We start from the raw sequence: 17095 nt of genomic DNA on the forward strand, positions 1-17095 counted from the left end.
TATATATATATATATATATTAAAAAAAGGCATGTCCGATATTTTTTTGCCGATTCCGATACTTTGAAAATGACGTGATCGGACCCAATCGATCGGGGGACATCTCTACTAGAAAGGTTCCCGTATGTCTTCGTTTCCATGGTAACCGCTCACAGCTACTTCCTGTTTATGTCTTGAGTCACACTCGCTGAGTGTTTTGGGAAAGGCGTGAGCCAGGCTGCCAGCGCGGGTGCACATTCGAGCCGAGTGTTGTGATGTGCGAGGGAATTTCGATGTGTGTGCATCCATGAATGAACGTGAGTATTTTTCCTTCATTCTGGAGGGTATCAGCGATAGCTTGGACCCCCTACATGCGCGACTTTGCCATTAGAACGACGGGCAGTCATATGTTCAAGTTGGCAAGCATTGTTTACATCATATTCGTGTTGCACATTTATGCCGTGAGGTGACGTGTTCGTTTAGCATCTTTGGGAAGTGATCTAAGTCCGACTGAGTGTAAAGTGCTTAGTTGCCACCACGTTTTGTGGCCAAATTGACTGCGTGTGTGTACTTCTGGGTTGTGCGCGCGCATCCGCACCCGCCCTCACCTTTGTGTTTATTTCACTGTGCAATTCGTGTGTTGTTGATTATTGTGCAATCAATTTGCATTGTTTTACATTGTCACTGATATGCTGTTAACCCTAACCCGAAATTCAGAATTTTTGACATTAGGTTTAATCTTCAAGTTACCGGGGTTTTTATTAGTCGGTACAGTGGATTTCAACAAATTCAATGCAGTTTGTCAGTTATTTGTTAGTCTCAGGGCTAAGCTAGCACGAGTCAATGGTGGTTGAAATCAACTCAATCGACTAATTAAATCTCTGCTAACTCGAAGATTAAGCCTTACGTGAAAAATCCTGAACCTCCCCTATAAATTAAATTATCGCAAAATCAATTAGGTGCGATGACATTTTTCTGTTGTCATTCTTATGTTGAGGCAGCAAAGGGAGAAAAATTGGTAAAAAGTAACTGATAAATTACTTTTAAAGTAACTTAGTTACTTTGAAAATAAAGTAATCAGTAAAGTAACTAGATTACTTTTTTGAGTCAAAATCAATAATCATACATTAAATTAGTTTTCCCAAGTAATCTGTGACAACACTGGGAGTGTTGCACTGACACTGATACTTAGTACTGATGCGCTGGGAGGAAAAGTGGCTGGAATTTTATGCCGGAACTCCCTGACATATAAATCGCTACGGAGGCAGAATTGTTTTTTTTTCTCTGGGCCTCAAACCTCCGAAAACCACAGAAATGCAAAAAAATCTGTGTTTGGCAGTTAGACATATAAGACGAAATAAAACACAACAGGTTTTGCACATGCATTAGGCTACTGCATTATACTTACTGTAACAAGGCATACTGTACGTGAAAAACTGATTTTCATTCAAAATTGTATTTTTTTCAATGATGTGCAAAAAAAAAAAAAAAAAAAAAAAAAAAAAACCCATCCATGAACAAAAATAAATACAAATGACTAACGTTATGCACAGTGAAATGGAATATATTTTGAAGAAAACACAATCATTTGCTTTTTTATTGATAAGGGAATAAATAAGTAGCCTAACACAGGTTAATGAACAAAGAAAAAAAAACTGAGGTCTACATCAACTGTATTGCCAAATGTATCAAATTTGAGACAAGCATTGCTGGACTTCATTGAATTAAGAAAAAAAAAAGTAAAACCTTATTATGTTTAATCTCACTTTAGTTATATTTGTTTTTACCATGAGAACTGAATGTAATGCTTAATGTATCATTTATGATACAAATGAGAGAACATATATATATATGGCGGAAAACAGAGACAAGACAGAAAAAGCAGTTTCTGCTCTTGCACCCCTCTTTAAAATAAACTGCTATATTTTAAGCCAAAAGAACTGCTGTGTTTGATAGAACAATATGTCTATATGCTGCCATAGCAGATTCATGGCGCACTAAGCCCCCGAACTATTTTTAATGTGTCCGTTTTGCCCTGGAAACCCCCGTTTACAGACGTCACGCAACTGCTTTTGTTTCAACCCAGCCATAAAAACAAGTAATTATATTAATTATTCAAAATGTCTGTCATTTTTAGCTTTGAATCATTAATAGATGTCTAATATTTCGTTTAAAAAAATAAAAAAACGATTGACAAAAAATCACTCAAATATTTTAAACTTTTAAACAAATTATGTCACAATGAAAAAAAAATGGCGTCTGTAAAAAAAGACAGACCTCATAACTATCGCTTAATTGTATTTTTTTCGTTGCTGTCTCATTATCCTCAATATTTTAGATGATAATAATCGATCTAAACAAAGACAATTTGGAAAAAAAAAAAAAAAAAAAAAACGTTTAAAAGGGTAAATAATGAAAAAGAACATCTCGACCACTCCTTGATTTCTGCGAATTCGGCATCGCGTCCCTTGTTATATTACTATGTTTCACCCATAAAATCCACCCAAAATCTAGCTATGGCCATTCAAATTTGTGTCGTGACACTCGTTGATACATGCTACATGGAGTTTTTGGATCGAAACAATGTAAGTACGCGATAATATCTCGTTAAAATCGTGGCGTCTTTTGCTCTCACGTGTTCTCATCTCCAGTTAGGGTTTTGCTGTTTATTTTTTTTTTTTAAGTGCTCTCTTGTTAAAAATGTTTCTTCCCCCAGAAAAATTGAGATTTTAAGCTTTTCAATGATGTATCACACATGCATATCGGACAATTTTGAAATTAGGCCACATTGGGGGTCTCAGAGCAGAACTTCAAGTCACCTGAGTGTTTTCAACCATATACAAATTAATTTTAAAAATATTCAAAATGTTTTATTATGTTTGAGGACCACATAAATCTTTTAAATTGAAAAATTTTGAATATCTGTTCATTTTTTCTGGGGTCGGGCATTATAGGGTTAACATGGTCTGAACCTTCTTGAGAAAATAAGTCTCTTCAACTCTTTCCTTTCTTTTAAACAACTGATCAATTTTCCGTTACATTGCCCTTTTTTTATTGCATTAAATTAACAAGTTTGTTCTTTTTTCTTTTTAGCTGTCCCAGAAAACATGTGTATTTGAACCAATCAGATCTAACTATTCATGCAGATCACATGTCAGTATGTAATGCTGAGGCAGTGCAATATGTAATATCCGAGATCTGGTTTCCAACATTTGGTCTCCCTACCCAAGATGGCCGCCACCTACACACACCACCATAAATAAGCACTTGTTACCAGTGTTGTTAATCTTACTGAAAAAAAGTAATTAATTATAGTTACAAATTACTTCTCCCAAAAAGTAATTGCGTTAGTAACTCAATTACCTGAATGTAAGAGTAATTAGTTACTTGGCAAAGTAATTGGTGATAATTACTTTTTTTTTTTTTCCCCTCAAAAAAAAAAAAAAAAAAAAAACATTGGCCACACTATGTGAAGTTTTTTGTGAAGGTTTTTGGTACAATTGGCCCGAGCCCAATTCTTTACCCTAATTTACCCTTTACCCTGGATCAACTGTTAAAAGTTGTTAAAATTGCTCCCATTATTGCATTTCTTCCCTTCTCTCGACTTTCGACATATGAAAGTTTTAAAACTGTTTCATCATTTAAAGATAGATTCAAGTCAAGATTTTGCCGATTTAGAAGTATTTTAGATAAAAAGTTACTTAGGTTCGCTAGGAAGGTTCTCTACAACAGAGCCGTCCTAAAAAGTCTACTGCTTTAAGATGGCGGCTGTCTACTAACGCATTTAGTGCCATGAAGTGTTGTTAATTTTACTTAAAAAAAGTAATTAATTACAGTTACAAATTACTTCTCCCAAAAAGTAATTGCGTTAGTAACTCAGTTACCTGAATGTAAGAGTAATTAGTTACTTGGCAAAGTAACTAGTGATATTTTTTTTTTCCTCAAAAACAAACAAACAAAAAAAACACAGGTCACACAATGTGAAGCTTAAAGTGTTTGGGGGACAATTGGCCCTAGCCCAATTCTTTACCCTCCACTTAACTAGACACAAGGGTATGGCGATAACTAGCTAGTAACCTTTGCTATGTGTGGAAGTCATTTAAAGTTGTGAATCAATCGTTAAAGTTGTTAAAATTTCTCCCGTTATTGCATTAGTTGCCTTCTGTCTACTTTAAACATGTGTAAGTTTTAAAACTGTTTCATCATTTAAAGATAGATTTAAGTTAAGATTTTGCCGATTTAGGAGCATTTTAGATTTTAAAAAATTACTTAGGTTCGCTAGGAAGGATCTCTACATCAGGGCCTTCCTGAGAGGTCTACTGCTTTAAGATGGCGGCTGTTTACAAACGCATGTAGTCCTTAAAACATGTTGGCAGTGCAGCAGTGTCTGTCATATGCATCTAGTTCTATAATATGATATCTACCGTGTCATGTGGGCGTAGTTTGTCGGCTATGGCTGCAGTCAGGTATTATTGGAGCCACCTAGCATCGCGGTTGGAACGGCGTCTTCCCCACTCCTGCTCTGCTCTCGTCCCCGTGAGTCCGTTTCTCTCAGACTTTTTTTTATTCAACCAACTTAGTAACGCATAGTAACGCACGCCTTTCCCGCCTCAGTAACGGTAACGGCGTTGCCAAGATGAGAAAAGTAATTAATTAGATTACTCATTACTGAAAAAAATAACGCCGTTATATTGTAACGCCGTTATTAACAACACTGCTTGTTACCCTTCCCAAGATGATGATAGATGTCCAATTCATTTAAATTGGGAGGGCTTGCAGGAATGATACTCAATTCCAACCTTCTGCTTCAAAGCGTGGTCAATGGCATCCACCAAGGTAAAAAAAATACCATTTTGGACGAACGTTGGTTTCTCCAAGTATTCCAAGGGGTGCCCGCTTCTGAGTGTTAATGGTTCGATGAACCTTTAATTCCAATTTGAAGTCAAACTGTCAGACTAAGTCAAACTGGCTTCTTACATTAAGATAATAGCCATTTACAGGTGAGGAAACAAACTCAAGCTTTAATTAATCCAAACTATAGTGGTATGAAAAAGTATCTGAACCTTTTGGAATTTCTCACATTTCTGCATAAAATCACCATCAAATGTGATCTGATCTGTCAAAATAACCCAGATGAAAAAACAGTGTCTGCATGAACGAAAACCACCCAAACATTTATAGGTTTTCATATTTTAATGAGGATAGTATGCAAACAATGACAGGAGGGGGGAAAATAAATAAGTGAACCATCACATTTAATATTTTGTGGTTCCCTCTTTAGCAGCAATAACTTCAACCAGACGCTTACTGTAGCTTTCCTGCAAAATATCCTGATACACTTTTGAATTCATTCTTCCACTATTGATTGCAAGTTGTCCAGGCCTTGAGTTTGCAAAACAGCCCCAAATCATTATGCTCCCTCCACCATGCTACAAGGTGGGGATGAGGTGTTGATGTTGGTGAGCTGTTTCATTTTTTCTCCACACATGATGTTGTGTGTTACCCCCCAACAATTCAACTTTGGTTTCATCAGCCAACAAAATATTTTGCCAAAACTTCTGTGAAGTGTCCAAGTACCTTTTTGCAAACATTAACCGAGCAACAAGGTGTTTACTTCGTGGAGTCCTCCCATGAACACCATTCTTGGCCATAGTTCTACATATAGTTGATGCGTGCACAGAGATGTTGGAATGTGACAATGATTTCTGTAAATCTTTAGCAGACATTCTAGGGTTCTTTTTTGCCTCTCTGAGTATTCTGCGCTGAAATCTTGGCATCTTTTTTGGTGTACGGCCACTCCTTGGGAGAGAAGTAACAGTGCCAAATTATCTCCATTTGTAAACAACTTCTCTGACTGTCAATTGATGAACATCCAGACTTTTTGAGATGGTTTTGCATCGAGCTTTATACAAATCAATAATCCTTGATTGCAGGTCTTCAGACAGCTCGTTTGACCGAGACATGATGCATATCAGACAATACTTCTCATCAAGACAATTGTTACCAGGTGTGTTTTTTATAGTGGGCAGGGCAGCTTTAAACCACTCATCAGTGATTGTGCACACACCTGACTTAAATTGTTGGGTAAAAATTGATTTCAATTGCTCTTTAAGTCTCCTTAAGCAGAGGATTCACCTACTTATTTTCCCCTTTCTGTCACTGTTTGCATGCTATCCTCATTAAAATATGAAAACCTATAAATGTCTGGTTTTAGTTAAAACACTGTTTTTACATCTGTGTGATTTTGACAAAGATCAGATCACATTTGATGGGGATTTTATGCATTAATGTGAGAAATTCCAAAAGGTTCAGATACTTTTTCGTACCACCGTACATTGCCATTTCACTTTCCGTTTCTCAAAGAACTTCTCTTAACCACAAAATGTTCCTGCGGGTTCTTGTTCCAAGTGGCTTTAGGGCTACATGTGAAACATCCAAGCTCTACACGTTTCACAGCAATTAAGCTTGTCCGTTCTCCCCAATTCCAAACCTCACAGGGATCGAGGCGCGCCACACGTGCACACATGCTTGGCGTCCAGAACAATGACAAGGATGGAGATGCCTGCTACCCCTCTCCTCCCACGTCCTCCTTAGCCTGCAGCATGTCAGTTTTCCTTCTCAGCGGGGACGTTTCGTTAGCGGGGTGGTGGGGGAGAGCGATGGCGCGCTATGAATTTAAATGGGTTGGGAACTCTGGCGTGCCCGTGAGCGCAGCCATAAACTCTGGAGAGGGAGGTGCGAGAATGCTCGGCCCGACACCTCACAACGCGACTTCTAGTGCCCCCCGATTGGTGATCCCATCAGCCTCCTCAACCTGCTACACTATAGCGGAATCCCAAAATGGCCGTGTAATCTTATGCTGTCAGGTGTCCATAAATTGTGAGAATACCCTTCACGTGGCCATGTTTGGTGATTTAGCATCCCCGTGCCCCTCTGACCTTGGAGAGATTGCGTCGATATTCTGGCTTCCGTCCTCCTACGCTGCCGTAAATGTTTACTGTCCCGCTTATTTGTGACTGGCTGTCGGTTGTCCTAGTGTCCAATTGAAACGGCGTATTCAGGCGCGCCTACGTTTTTTTATGTCTTCCCTCCTATGTTTTTCTCTCTGGTCTGCAGTTTGCCGTGTTATCGTGAATGTTTGATGGAGCACATGCACTCAAGGTGTCATCTGGACAGAAGTGATACAAACCCAAACACACGATGTACGCTACACTGAATGATTTGCATGCAACAGTGCATACCTGTTAAGTTTTACGGTTTCGGCGTAATTTGTACAAGTCAGCACTGATTTTTAAATGTGTACGCCGTACGTTCAAAATCCGTACGTTGTTCGCGCATTACGTTTTTTTTTTTCTCCGTTCGGATTTTGTCACCGTTTCGGCAACGAGACAATGTGCTTTACGATACTACGTTGGCTGAATGGCGCGAGAAAAGTCAGACACTGAGAGAGAACAGTGTTGTGACGCAGTAGCAAACGCGATGCTAGGCTAGGTGGCTCCAATATTTCCTGACTGTAGCCGACAGCCTACAATCTACGCAAAGATATCAAATGCTTATAGAACTACATGCGAAATGACTGATGGGGGCGTTAATAAACAGCCGCCATTTTGAAGCAGTAGACTTCTCAGAAAGGCTCTGTTGTTGTGAACCTTCCTAGCGAACATAAGTAACTTTTTATCTAAAATACACCTAAATCGGCAATATCCTGACTTGAATCTATCTTTAAATGATGAAACGGTTTTAAAACTTTAACATGTCGAAAGTAGACAGAAGGGAACTAATTCTGATTGAACAGTTGATTCACAACATTAAACGATTTCCAAACATAGCAAAGGTTACCATGTTTGTTTGTTTTTTTGTTTGATTTTTTTAAAATGAAAAAACAAAAACATGAACGGTAACACCAGTTACTTTGCCAAGTAACTAATTACTCTTTCCTTCAGGTAACTCAGTTACCAACTCAATTACTTTTTGGGAGAAGTAGTTTGTAACTAATTAATTACTTAATGAAAAGTGACGAAAGCGAAGATTTCATTCTGCCAATTTGTTGCCGAACACAATTTGCCTGCAACTATTGCTGATCACTTCTCAGAATTAGCAAAAGAAATGTTCCCTGACTAAAAAATTGCATCAGTAAGTTAATTTTATCAATTGACCTTTTTAATTTATAACTGGACACACTAACAAACTACCTTCAAGTCAAACTGAATTGTGAGCTGAAGTGCCATGAATTGCAGCCATCAAGACATAATAGAAATTGCCAAAAGTGCTACATACAATTATAACAAAAGTCACTGTTAAATTTTATTAATCATGATGTAGCTGAAGATAGTGATTGTTCTTTGATTGCACCAGGTAATTTGTTACAATATTACCAATAAATTCATATTATTTTAAAAATGGAGTTTTTCATTTTTGTTTCATGTTGCACGCTATATAGAACATTGTAAGATTAGAACAATATATATATATATATATATATATATATATTTATAGAACAATTTGTGAGGGCATATGTCACTATTTGTACGATTGCCAACGGCCTCGGGTTGACAGGTATGCAACAGAGAGTCAGAACTCACGTTTGATAACAAAATCCACAATTATTTCTGCTCCACTACCGGGATTTCAGATTTAGTCTAGAAAACAGATTTAGTTGTTGATCATGAAACTCTAATTTACCCATGTCCAAAAGGAAAATCTTGTTAATCATTTTAAAATTCTCTCTAAAGCAACATCATCGCCATTAGTCTTTCTATAAAACTGACACCCTAACCACTCCCACCAAGTTCAGCGACTGCAGCAAAAATTTGTTGATTGCTAAACTTCTCTACACTCGCGGAAATGCTACCTGATACAGGCAACTACGCAACATAAAGCTGATCGGGAAAGTTGCCTGTTAACAAAAGACAAAAACGAAATGCAGAGAAACAAAAAAAAATCTTTATGAACACGACATTGTCCTTTGACTTTCTATTTTGTTTCAAAAACTTTTTATTTCTGCAGGTAATGGGCGCAACTGCTGATCGTTGAATACCAGAGGGTTTCCAATAGCGACAACTTTATAAGATAAATGTGTCATGATTTGTCATTTCCTTCTTTTGACAAGATCCGAGTTTATTACGATATGAAAATATGTACGCATACATTGGTTGCAATATGTGTATGGTGTTCATAAAATTGTCCATCAACACTGTTGGTATGGCCTTGTAAAAAATGTGTTTGTTTGTGTTTGCACATCCACATTGTACTACATCTAATTACTCAAACGGCGACATGGTTGAAGTAGCGTAATGAAGAGCCATTCGTCACCTGCCGGACCGCCGTGCCACTGTTTACACGCCCCCTTCATACTCAGGTGAAACAAGTCATATTTTATACCCGTTTCATTATGGTGGTGTCATTTGAGAGTTAGTGTTTTAGCAGCGTCCTTCTCGCTCCCGATGTTCTGCTTTTATTTTCACTTTCGCCCCTTTTCCACAGAGGCCAGGGCAAATTCAGCTCATAATCCATGCGGATTCCGACAGGTCAGTGATGTCAGGATTGAATAAAGGACGGCAAATTATTTCATGAAGAGAAAATAGGAAGGAAAAGGCTGCTGGCATGATTTATTTTCCTCCTCACGTTTCTCAAAGCTTTGGGGGCATTGACCCCATTGCCGTCCTTTAAAAATGTGTCTGTATTGAATTATGTGATTAAAGTGTCTGGTGTCATACTTGCAAACTACATTAAAAATTCCACAATGATGACTCAAATCCTATAATAACCGAAACACCTGGAAGAGGTTTGCTGTGGGAGGTGTTTGCATAGGCGGACTTTGACTTTTGGGGCAGGGGGGGCACAACTTTTTGATGACCCCAAAACGCATGGTCAGCAATAAGATTAACAAGAATATTTAAAATAATAAGTTGACAATGAGCGTTTTTTGTTTCCCATCATTCTTGAGGGGAATTCTAAATCAGGCAGCTTAGGCAACACTTTTCGCCAAGATCGTCATCCATTGAATTTGGTACGCCCGCCGGTGTCGTGCCAATGTAGTTACCCCAGTCAAAAATTGTATCCCCTGGGCGGAGCCATTTGAAGGTAGATTTGGGTCTTTATTATTCAATTTTAAAAAAAGTTGCTCAATCAAAATATATATTTTCAACCAAAAAAAAGTCGCTTCAATCAAAAAAAAATGTGTTTTGAATGCTAAAATAAATTTGAAACTTAAAAAAACAAAAAGAAAAATGCACGTAAAAGCTATTTTTCTTTGATTAATTTTATTTATTTATTTTTTTTTTTATGGAAGCAACTTTTTGATTGAAGTAATGTTGATTTGTGTTTGGGCCACATTTTGGCTAGAACATTTTCTCTTTATTATTCAATCAAAAAATAACTTGCTTCAAAACAAATATAGATTTTCAACAAGAAAATCACTTCAATCAAAAAAAGAAAATTCAATCATAGAAAAAAGTTTTTGAATGGGAAAAATATTTGAGATTGAAAAATTTGCATTTGAGCACTTAATTTTTCATTGAAAAAGTTTTCTTTGTTTCAAGCAATCCTTTTTGTCTTTGGGACATTTGTGTCTAAATCATTCAATCCCCAAAAAGTTGCTTCAGTCAAAAAAACAAAACAAAACAAACAAACAAACAAACAAAAAAAAATATATATATATATATATATTTTTTCAATCAAAGAAAAAAATCATTTTTAAAATTGTGTTTTCTATATAAATGTATATTTTAAATTATATGCAAAGCAAATGACTGTCTAAGGTGCTCGAAAAATAATTTCGACCCGTTATAAAAATGTTTTTTTGTTCATTTCATTCATTTTTGTTGCAGTTTTATTGCTTTACAACTTATATTTATATATATATGTATGTATGTACAGTGTTTCCCCTAGAATTTTTTGAAGCTGTGGTGGTGGGCTGCATCGGAGTCGGACAGCCTCACCATGTCGTGCCACTGCGAAATTTTTTTTTTCATTATTTTTTTCCCCCAATAAGAACCATAACAAAGATATATTTGAAATATTTCATTATCTAGGCTAATGTCGTAGCTCTCAGCTACGGTACATGTACGTAAAATGCGTAGCTGATTACAGCTACGTTACCTTTCGTAATAATACGACTTTTTTTCCACGTAGCAATAGTACGACTTACATCTCGTAGTGACTCAGGGGTCGGCAACACAAAATGTTGAAAGAGCCATATTTGACCAAAAAATAAAAAACTGATACAGTATGTCTGGAGCCGCAAAAACATTAAAAGCTTTGTATAAGCCTTATAATGATAGCAACACTGGCTGTATGTATCGAATCTAGCTATATTAGCCTACTATCGAAATGACTAAGCTGGCTAGAAATACATAATTAGCCTTCATGAGTAAATGTTTATTTTCCCTGCAGTGGATCCTATAGAGAATGACGCACCACGTGACTACTCTGTTGTATGATGCCACTTCAAGTTTTTCATTACAATATTAATGAATTGAAAGAATGTTTGTGTCATGTTTGTCCTCCTAGAAATCCTATTAAAACAATAAGTATATTTCCCTCTCCCATCTTTCCATTTTCGGAAAAAAAAAAAAAAAAGCAGAGCAGCGCTAAAGAGCCGCACGTGTCCCTAGAGCCACGGGTTGCAGACCACCGTCGTAGTCCTTCTTTTTCCTTTTATTTGGCCCTTATAAGTACTACATTACCACAACAATAACAGTCCTTCTGCCAACGGAACCATTTCAAGGGGTTGGGGGATTCTAATAGTCGTGTAAAGTTTTACTAGATTCGGTGAGAAGGTGAGTAGTTTTTTTTCGTTGTTCGTGAACTAAATTTCCACACAAACGCACATCGAGGTACCATTAACTTAGCAAGGAGAGGTATGAGAGTCATTTTTCGAGTGTCCCAGAGCTCGCGAAACTTGGATAAAAAGCGCATTTATCAAAGTTTCGTCAACTGCAATTGCTTATATCCGTCAGCCGAAACAGGACAGATAAAGTACAGCTGCCCCTCATTGTCGAAGTTGGCGCGCCGGTGTTGTGCCGAAAAATAACCACTCCGCGTGAAATGTCCCCCCTGACGGGAGCGCCCACATGTCACTCGTACAAACAGCTTTTTCTTACCAATCGATGGACACAGAAACGACTTTCTTGTACCGTGAATATGTATCAATTTACTCTGCTTAAACTAATAAATATTGTACTGTGACCGGCGTTTTGAAAATACAGCAAGGCTTTATTTTGGGCCCCGCCTCTCCGCGCAAATTCAGTCAAACTTTGCTTTCCGTCCAAGACGGCCGTCCGACGCTCACTTTCGCCGAAAAGTCCGATCCAAACTATTGTAATGACCCGGATATGGGGAAGAAGGAGAGAAGTCTGTATTGGCTTACCCACTTTATTGTGGTAACAATAATAAAGAAAAACAATAACAAAATAACAGCGGGCTGCCACCACATGCGACCGCTATCTCGCTCGTTCTCCCATTCTTCCGACTCGTTCCCCTTGCGTCACAGCTCCCCAGTCCGATCGTCTCTTAAGGTGGCCCCGCATAGGTACGAACATTACAATACACAATGAATAGGTTTCTGCAAAGCATCTCATTTGCAAGGCGTGGCGGCTTTTATTTTGGTGTGGCGGTGCGCCACAATCTGTTGAATGTACGGGAATCCCTGATGTATAGGAAAGGCAATTACATATAATGACACTTTTCGGCCACCGGGGGGGGGGCTGACCTCCCCTTAAAATCCACCTATGGGTGTTTGAGTCCTTGAGTTGTGCTTTCTGGTTGCAAAATTTACTAATTTTTAGGATATGGCTTGCTTTTGATTGATTAGCACAGGAGGTAATCAGTTCTTGTAATTAGCAACTATTTTATTTTTTACAAGCTATTTGACTCTTTTACAGGAATTTCTTAGAAACCATTGCTTCTACTTTCTTTGTTGCGTCGAACGACACATTTTACAAATTTTTTTCAAAATTAAGCAGGTCATGTATTAAGGTTTGGAGTCTGATGTCAGGGGTTGTGTGTTACAGTATGTACATACTTAGTGTGTTCAATGGAGTCTGATGACAGGGGTTGTGTGTTATGTACATACTTAGTGTGTTCAATGGAAAAGAGTTATTTACCCAATACTATCAAAATAATACATTTTAGAGTTATAATTTCAATCCCAGAGAGCAGTGGTAAATTTGTGCATGGTTGTCATACAGTATGTCAGCTTGCTTATCGCAAAGCTGTCACACGACTGTCTGATTTAGTCACTAAGACAGTTGTCCTAACTTTATCTTTTAATGTGAGCTGTTTCCATGTGTTATGTTTCGTACCTCAATGCAAGAAGCACTTTCCTTTATTGGCACTGCTTTTAGCCAAGGGGTTAGGTTTCCATAGGGATGGTAGGGACATAACACAACTTTTCAGGATGCTCAAATTGTCACCAACAACTTTCAAGCACCCATATATGCCTCATATAATAAGTTCAGTTATATATTAGTCAATTAGATTGTCTTCCCATATGTTGTAAGGATAAGAATTGACCCTCCCATTATTAAGTGAACTATTTCAATGTTCAAACTTACTTTTACCCCTTTTCACGTGCTGAATGTGCTGGTCCATTTTCCCCCACAAACGTACGTTTCGTTGGCTGATGACTTGACCCACCCCCGACACACACACGCACGCTTCCACTCTCACAGCCCCAACAGAAATACATGTCAAAAAACATGCTGCCTCCTCTACCCCCTTCGAAAACGAGGGAAATTAGGGCGTTCAGCCAATGTTGTCAATGCATATGGCCGTTGGCCGTCACCAACGAGTACTGTGGCTGAAGCGGCCAATGGCGGCCTTGCATTGGGATGGGAGGCGGACTTTGAGGATGAGGAGGGATATTTTTTTTCGACCAGCAGCAGCCACTGTAAGTCATTTAAAAAGATGCCAATGTTGTGGAGGTGGGGAACACACCACTAATTTTGCTACTGAAAGTCCACCTGCATTAGAGTTACTATAACATTAAAATAGTAACTCTGATGCAGGTGTGAAATGTGTGAACTTGCTAACCTGCAAGACTCGAGTACGAAGCTGCTTAGAGAGAAGTGCCCTTCTCAATGCATTTTCTACTGTTAGTGTTAATTAAACTGTGAGAAATGTGAACTCTGCTGGAAACTATATAGAACTACAAAAACATATCAGCTGCTCAGAGAGAGAGAGGGGTACTGCATAACTTCATATGTTGCTCACACGACACATACATAATCATAATTAACTATGTACATGAGCTACCCACACTAGCGTTGCGATTAGTGATGCACGATAACACATTTTTCAACCGATATCGATAACGGATAATTTTCTGCCCCTTCCAGCCGATAACCGATAATGTCACGCCGATAATTCTATTCAAATATGTATGTAAAATTTTAAAGTATACAAAGATCAATTGTTACTGAGCAAAAATGTAATCTAGTGCTATTTTTTTCCACATCAAATGTGAACAAGTAGTAAATTCCAACATCTAAACAATGGCAATGACATTGTGTAATGGTAAGCTTTTGGCAACAATTACTTAGAGAGTAAACACCCGAGTTGCACAAAAATGCCTTTAAAAGTAAGCCATTCAGAACATATATCACATTACTACACTGCAAAAACACCTCCTTAAAACTAACAGAATTGGACAAAACTGTTGACTGAGCACATTTGGAGGCTAAATCAAGTATATAACTATTGGATTGCATTATCGGTTGAATTTCGTTTTATCTGGAATATCTGTGTGACGTCATAATTGCCATTGTCGGCCGATAATTATCGGTGACCGATATTATCGTGCATCTCTAGTTGTGATTGACTGGTCGATCGTGATCGGCGTAATGAGTACCCCTGATTTAGCATATCAATTAATTAGGTTTATATTCGTGAGAAATGTACCCCTGACACCAGTTCACCCAATCAGTTTGGTCTTATTATTGTCCCATACCGAGCAAAAAGTGTGCTGCTATATCGAGCCTACCAATGTTGAGACCAAACCTACGCCCTTGCTTTTAGCCATATTATTCCCAGTCCAACAACTACAGAAATGTTGTTTATTTTGTCGGCAACAGTCTTCTATACGCACTACTGACTAAAATGCAATGTAAACAGTCAACTTTTCTCTTTGAGTTCTCTTGTGGAATGTGAAACCTCGTTACTCGGGTGATTTACTTGTAAAATCTTAAGAGTATGTGCCCAGCTTTAGGAAGTCACCAATTTAGGTCAGTCAATGCAACTTTTTTTCCACCTCAACCAAGCCCTCTGTGCTCACATCGATCAGTCTGGTGAGCAGCAGCGCCACTTTGATATAGATTGCTGCTGCTGTGTGCTTGTCAGCAGCTACAAGTGCTGGAGCGGACCCTTCAGGGTCCACGGGAAGCTATCGCATCCTGACAAAGTGCCTCCTGGCGGCAGGTGTGTGGCCATCGACGTGTTGCTCTGACTGTTTACAATGACTCATTGATCTACTGACCCTCTGGCATTTCCACAACTGGCCCCGCCGCCGACCCCCTGTTGGGTTTAAGCAACACTTGGCGCACACCTATCGACACACTCAGCTGGATGTCTGATTCTCTGCTGGGGACCTGAATTCCATTGCCAAGTGTTCGACGCAGAAAACTCGACATTTTCCACGTGGTTACACTGCTACTTTGTAAAGTGCGGAGTACAAAACAAATCACAAAATTCTTACCTGTGTCGGCGATCCACACCCAGCCCGGAACTGTCAGCGCTCATTCCTGTCCTTGATCCTCCTCTTACCCCCCTCTCTTCTTCCCAGTTTCTGTCTCCCCCCTTTCTCTTCCCTTTCCTCCCCCTGCACTTGTTTGAGTCTATTTCAGTAGCAGCAACAGAGGAGCCCACTGTGTCGGCAGCATGGTTTCCAGCACTTTGGCAGAAGGTCACATTATCACTAGCTGGCGAGGAGGAGAGAAGGAGGTGGTAGAGCAGGAGGTGGGGGGGTTGACTATGCGGCGTGATGGAGCGATATTACAGCGGGCAAATTAACACATGGTGGCTTTTCACACTCACTTTTGGCTAAATGTTCCAGTTGGGAAGTTGAGACGTTTGGCTCAGGGAAGGGATTTCAGGTACAACGTCCCAGGGTGCTTTGAGAGCCTTTTTTTTTTTTTTTTTTTCAAAGATGTTTGGCCACCTCTGGGAGAATAATAATTCCAATCTTGGCTCGGTATCGATGCTTGGAAGGGAAATAAACCTCCAAAGAGCTGCCAGAAACTTAGCAAAACAAATCCCCCTCCAAGTGGTACTCCATCTTTCAATGGGGACACCTGTCTCTCTGAGGCTGATCCTTCAGGGTGACCCTAGTCTTCTTCGTCCCCCAGCCTCCCCTCCTCACCCTCGCCTGGCGCTCCTGCTCCATCAAAGCAAGAGAGAGCCGGACAGATGGCGACGGCGCGGGGGACAGATGTGAGCAAGACTGCCGTCGGAGTTGGGAAAATTCCTCTCGGTCTTGATGTTTCACTTGATGTCCCGTGTTTGCTCTCTGCCCCCCCGTCCCACCTGTGCCCCGCCGTCCAACATCAGCGGGGCTCTCGCTAGCCGCTCGTAATCCCGACTGCAACACGGTGTGTCACAGAAAGAGCTTGTGAGCTCTAATGATTATGTAGTAAGGATTTATTCTTTGCCCTCCCTCCTCTACGCTTGCCTCCCTCTTCCGCGTGCATCAAACCGCCCTCCCTCTCGGACGCTCTGCAACTCAACAGACACTTCTTTTCTCCCCCCAAATCACCCTCCCGTCGCCGTCTAATGCGTCATCACAATCTCTTAGTGGCGTTCTGCTACAGGTCTCGCTGTAGCTCACTTCAACAGGTTTGCCCTTGACTTGCTCTCCCTGGGACTCTCTGGGAATTGTTCTCTCGGTGTGTGATCCATCAAGGTTGAACAGAAGGTAACTGGACTTATTCTGTCTGGTCGATTCCACCCGCCTGGCTAAGAATCCCAGATTTTGACCCTCAAGGTGGGTGTGGTGCTTATATAGTATCTGATGATTGGCTATGCAGTCGTTGATTGGCTAGGACTAATGACTGGAAACAAAAGGCTCGCGACAGATCATGTAAATCAAAAATAGAATCCCTTTAACGGAGAGGTTTAGAGGC

General features: G+C 39.5%; 1 protein-coding gene across 1 annotated transcript in view; it reads right to left on the reverse strand.

Annotated features, from left to right (window-relative positions):
* Positions 1 to 15773, reverse strand: part of grin2ca (glutamate receptor, ionotropic, N-methyl D-aspartate 2Ca) — a 141145-nt gene extending 125372 nt beyond the window's left edge. Inside the window, exon 1 of the mRNA XM_057861547.1 lies at positions 15673 to 15773. The gene's annotated coding sequence lies outside the window, so the exon portion shown is untranslated. The remainder of the gene's footprint in view (positions 1 to 15672) is intronic.
* Positions 15774 to 17095: the final 1322 nt, after the last annotated feature.

Source organism: Corythoichthys intestinalis, chromosome 16, assembly GCF_030265065.1.
Source record: "Corythoichthys intestinalis isolate RoL2023-P3 chromosome 16, ASM3026506v1, whole genome shotgun sequence".
NCBI lineage: Eukaryota > Metazoa > Chordata > Actinopteri > Syngnathiformes > Syngnathidae > Corythoichthys > Corythoichthys intestinalis.